The sequence below is a fragment of the Balaenoptera physalus genome (genome assembly GCF_965194825.1).
Source record: "Balaenoptera physalus genome assembly, chromosome: 8".
Lineage (NCBI taxonomy): Eukaryota > Metazoa > Chordata > Mammalia > Artiodactyla > Balaenopteridae > Balaenoptera > Balaenoptera physalus.
Window position 1 is genome coordinate 103035511 of NC_138887.1, and position 6000 is coordinate 103041510.

A 6000-nucleotide genomic window follows, 5' to 3' on the forward strand; every position below is an offset into this window, starting at 1 on the left:
GGGTGAGGTGTTGGCCTCTGTACTGCACAGACCAGTAAAAAAGAAAAACCAACCAACCAGGGCTAACATGAGGGAACTGACTTCTTTTGTCAAGCAAGAATGTTAAAAAAGAAAAGGAAAAGAAACACCGACTTAACAACAACAGAACTACCTTTACTATTATTATCAGTACGTAAAAGAAAGGATGTTTTAACATGAAAAAGGGACTCTTCCCAGGAAGGGAATAATCTCAGAACGAAGGGTAACTCTGCCCAAGAAAGGACAGTTGGCAACCTTGCACACACACACACACACACACACACGCACACACACACATCCTGCATGATCCTTATTTTTGTTTTTTCGTTTTGATAAAGTCTGATAAAAGCATTCCCATGGGTGGGCCAGGTCTGTGGACCAGCTTTGGGGCAGAGGACTCTGTGGCTCACCGAGCTGTGGGGTATAGAGAAGGATGGGGGAGGGCTGCGACAGGAAGGCACCCCTTGGCCTGCCCTAGCCCCCGGGGCTGGTGGAGCTGGGGAATCTTCTCCAAGCAGGCCACGGTGATTCTTATAATGCAGCTCATCTTGGACTCAGAAAAGGAGAACTGGAAGAGGGGGAGAATAATAATGGACCCTCTGAAGTTCAACTACACTGCTCCCCGGGGAGATCTCTTTCCATTCCCCCTCCTCCTCCTCCACATGCCCTTCCCATGTTTGCTGTTCCAGTGGCCACTGTCATCTCCCTAAGGTCCAAGAGTTTTCCATTCTTGGAAGGAAGCTCTGCGCAAGCCAAAGGTGTGGCCACAACTTCCTAAAGTCCCAGTGGAGCCCGACTGAAAAACCCACGCCCACAGCTCCGGGGAGCCGGTTGACGTGAACCCTGTCTGTAAGTGTGTCTTTGGCTGGTGGATCTCTGCTCTGGGCCCCAGGTGACAGGCTGTTAGTAGAATCCCCAGGGAGAGACACGTTTTCAGCTGCATCACTTTCAGAGACTTTTCTTATCAGTTCAGCATTTTTATTTGTTGTTCTAAGCTGCTGACTTACATTGCCTTTATCAGCTCTTACCGTGAATTCTGACCATCTCTCAAGTGGGAAAATGCCTGGCAAAACATCATTTCCTCTGAATGGAGATTCTGAATTTTCCATGAAATGAAAGCTTGTTCCCTGAAAGAACTTTAATAGAACCACAGCCCAGAGGTTGCTGCTGAGCCACTTGGACTTTTGGTGGCGCCAGGGACAAAACACCTCAGTATTGGTGTGAGCTACGTTAATGTGTGCCGGGGCACACACGTGGCTATGCCTGTGAATTTACACATAGACTCACATGTACACACCCATGGGGGCTGGGAGGACACGGCTTAGGGGAGAGAAGAAAGACTGTTTTAAAGGGACAATTATTTTCCTCGTCACCTGCTGCTGAAATGAGCTCTGGGTTAGAGTGTGGATGGTTGAGTCCAGTCCCAGATCTTCTTCTAAGTTGCTGTGGGTCCTTGGGGAAGTCACTTCTCTTCTCTGGGCTTCAGATGCAAAATGGATACGAAGACCTCTATAGACCCTATGTGTATGTAATGTTGTAGTCAGTCTTTAAGGCAGGAAACAGAAACCACTGTAGGTATTTCAAGCAGAAAGGGATTTTATACAGAGAATGAGGACTTTACAAAATCCCTGGAAGAGCTAAATGAAGTTGAAGGCTACGGGTAGGGAAACTGCCCCATCACGGTTTCCTCTGCTATCACCATCACGGCCACCCCGCCTCCTCCACGAAGCCAGTCATATGACCCTGGACCCTCGAGCCCAGCCATCACCAGCCCTTGTGTCTGCCTGGCCCTGCTTGTCTGACCACAGCTCTGCAGAGACATGCCGACCCCCGGACACCTCTCTCTAAATCTGGCAGGAATGCATCTAATTGGCTGAAAGTGAACTGAGCTACAAGATGGTCTGGGAAGTGTAGTTTCTAGCTTTGCCAGCTCTGGAGAAAGAAGGTGAAATGGAGAATCAATTAGAGCATCTGGCCCAGCCCTTTTGCTCCAAAGTTCATGATTCTGCTGGCGAGATTATCAGCAGAGACACCAGATTGTTAAAGTTGTTCTTGGCTTTGCCACACTTCACGCGGGCTCCTGGGTGGCCCCCAGCCCCAAAGGGACGAGATGCCGTGCACAACAGGGCACTGGGTTCGGATGCCCCTTGAGGTCTACTTCTGACCTCCCCTCTCCGTGGGGGTGGGAGGGTCAGGGAGGAACCTGCCAGTTGCCTTCTCTTTCCGTGGTTCCTTCTGCCCCAACTCCTGTTCTCCTCGTGTGAGGTTGAAAAATTGGATTTGGAGGACCAAGAAGTTTAGGAGGAACTTCAGGAGGAAATCAAGAGTCCTCTTCTGTAGTCACGTGGCCAAGGCCTCGGCCCCATCATCTAAGGACAGACAGCCCCCTCCTCAGCTGGGAGGGTCCTGGTGGGCAGAGTGTGGCAGAGTCTGAGTTCAGCAGGGTTCTGCCTGGAGCAGGGACAGCGGGGACCAGCTCCATTCCCCTGCTCTCCCCTGCGTTCCTGACCAGGAAAGGGATATTGAGCAGAATGGAGGATGGGAGGCTAGCTGCTGCTGGTGGGTTATGGGGAGCAGGGGACAGGAGAAGGAAGAGAATTTTATTCCTTGTTCAGTGAGAAACCCCCCCGTGCCTACATCGCTCCTCTAAATTGGCACTAATTGTGCCCTCCCTCCCCACGCCTGTCAGGAGAGCAGCAGGGAGGGAAGATGCCAGGGAGTGAGGAGGCGCTGCTCCTTCAGAAGCTGGGCTCCTCATCCAGTTGGTGGCGGCGAGTGGGGAAAGCAGGAGAAGGTGGCAGGGGTGGCTCCGGTGGAGACCTGGGGACACCCCAGGGGATCCAGTCTCTTTCCCCAGTGCGTCCTTAGGACTTTGTCCCTGGAAACTCTTGCAGAGAGCCCTGGGAAACAGGCTAGTTTTTCAAAAGGCGGCAGCATTCAGAGGTGAGTGGGCCATTAAGATTTTGAGCGCCTGGGTGGCACTATATCTGGCTGTGACCTGGACCTGGTCCCCTTGGAACAGTGATGGGACTTGCAGGAAGCGCTGCTGGTTCCCAAGCTGGGATGTTCCACTTGAGAAGGCATCCAGAAACCACCCCCGCTTTTCTGATGTGGAACTTTATGGGTTAAAAAGAAGAGTCCAAGGGTCTTTCTGGATACAAGTCTCCCAAGAAGCAAGAGGGGGCTGTGTATTTTAGTGGAAAGTTCTCCAGTCCATTTGGGCAGGAGAACTGGTTTTGTCCTCGTTCCATCACTTCCCCTCTCTGGGCCAGCTGTTTGCACACCTGACTGGGGACTTAATGGCCACTCCTGCTGAGGGCCCTTTTGGCTTTTTTTTTTTTTTTTTTTAAACATCTTTATTGAAGTTTAATTACTTTACAATGGTGTGTTAGTTTCTGCTTTATAACAAAGTGAATCAGCTATACATATACATATATCCCCATATCTCTTCCCTCTTATGTCTCCCTCCCTCCCACCCTCCCTGTCCCACCCCTCTAGGTGGTCACAAAGCACCGAGCTGATCTCCCTGTGCTATGCAGCTGCTTCCCACTAGCTATCTATTTTACATTTGGTAGTGTATATATGTTCATGACACACTCTCACCCTGTCACATCTCACCCCTCCCCCTCCCCATATCCTCAAGTCCATTCTCTAGTAGGTCTGTGTCTTTATTCCCGTCTTGCCACTAGGTTCTTCATGGCCTTTTTTTTTTTTTTTCCTTAGATTCCATATATATGTGTTAGCATACTGTATTTGTTTTCCTCTTTCTGACTTTCTTCACTCTGTATGACAGACTCTAACTCCATCCACCTCATTACAAATACCTCCATTTCATTTCTTTTTATGGCTGAGTAATATTCCATTGTATATATGTGCCACATCTTCTTTATCCATTCATCTGATGATGGACACTTAGGTTGCTTCCATGTCCTGGCTATTGTAAATAGAGCTGCAATGAACATTTTGGTACATGACTCTTTTTGAACTATGGTTTTCTCAGGGTATATGCCCAGTAGTGGGATTGCTGGGTCGTATGGTAGTTCTGTTTGTAGTTTTTTAAGGAACCTCCATACTGTTCTCCATAGTGGCTGTATCAATTTACATTCCCACTAACAGTGCAAGAGGGTTCCCTTTCCTCCACACCCTCTCCAGCATTTATTGTTTCTAGATTTTTTGATGATGGCCATTCTGACCGGTGTGAGATGATATCTCATTGTAGTTTTGATTTGCATTTCTCTAATGATTAATGATGTTGAGCATTCTTTCATGTGTCTGTTGGCAATCTGTATATCTTGTTTGGAGAAATGTCTATTTAGGGCTTCTGCCCATTTTTGGATTGGGTTGTTCGTTTTTTTGTTATTGAGCTGCATGAGCTGCTTGTAAATCTTGGAGATTAATCCTTTGTCAGTTGCTTCATTTGCAAATATTTTCTCCCATTCTGAGGGTTGTCTTTTGGTCTTGTTTATGGTTTCCTTTGCTGTGCAAAAGCTTTTAAGTTTCATTAGGTCCCATTTGTTTATTTGTGTTTTTATTTCCATTTCTCTAGGAACTGGGTCAAAAAGAATCTTGCTGTGATTTATGTCATAGAGTGTTCTGCCTATATTTTTCTCTAAGAGTTTTATAGTGTCTGGCCTTACATTTAGGTCTTTAATCCATTTTGAGTTTATTTTTGTGTATGGTGTTAGAGAGTGTTGTAACTTCATTCTTTTACATGTACCTGTCCAATTTTCCCAGCACCACTTATTGAAGAGGCTGTCTTTTCTCCACTGTATATGCTTGCCTCCTTTATCAAAGATAAGGTGACCATATGTGCGTGGGTTTATCTCTGGGCTTTCTATCCTGTTCCATTGATCTATATTTCTGTTTTTGTGCCAGTACCAAACTGTCTTGATTACTGTAGCTTTGTAATATAGTCTGAAGTCAGGGAGCCTGATTCCTCCAGCTCCGCCCTTTTGGCTTTGATGGTCTGTGATTCCGGGCCCCCCTCTCACCTGTCCCCTCCCCTTTCCCACAGGATGTGTGTTCCTGCCCCTCCTGGTCTCAGAGCGAGGCTCAGTCGCCTCCACACTCTTCTCAGGCAGGTGCAGGGGTGGTGTCTGCGTGTCGAAAAGACCCCGTTTGGCTGTTGGCTGTTGGGAAAGAGCCTGGATGTGCGCTGCATACAACTTCCGGTGTTGTTATTCAGAGGAAGAAAGACCAGAAAGAAAAGCAAAGGGAGAAGATATTGTTTGGGTACAATCTGTGTTTGCAATTTTCCACATCAGTTCTTTTTATGAACGTTCCTAAAACAAGACAACAGCAGTGGCTGATTCAATATGCGCCATGCAGGAAAACAATAAGGAAAAAAAATAAGGGTTTTTAATAAGCACTGGGAAAGGCTGTAATTAAATGTCGGTCTCTGTTTGGAAAACAAGAATCTCATTTAGTGCTTTTGCCCTGGCGCATCCTAACATCTGCACCCGTGTTTTCTGCTGGGCAATTACTGCGTCCTCCTCGGCTTGATTAACAAATACAGGTGTGGGCTCGGGAGGGGGAATCCCAGGATGGAGGGAGGGGCGCGCTGGGGAAGACTTGGCACTCACCCCAACAGGTGTCAGGGACCTGGGGGAGGAAGATGCGGAGGGAGGAGGGGTGAGGGAGAGGAGAGACTCACCTGCCTTTCCCGCTTGCTCTTCTTGGAGTCTGATTTCACCAAGGAGCCCAGGGGTCAAGGGCTCCCAGAGGGCCCCTCTGGGCTAGGATTCAGGGACTTTAAAAAAGGTGACCAGAGGAAGAAGGGACATTTCAATAAGGTAATGGGAACCTCGAGTCAGTGCAAGTTGTGTGTCCACAGGCAGATTTCTTTGTAGGAAATTTACCAAGTAGCATAGGAAGGGCGTGTCTCCTGTACCTCGTGCAGTTCCAGATTGCCTCCTTGACTGCACGTCTCCACCTGTCCTGTGGAAATGCCACCCGCCCTGACCCCACCGCCCCATTATAGTA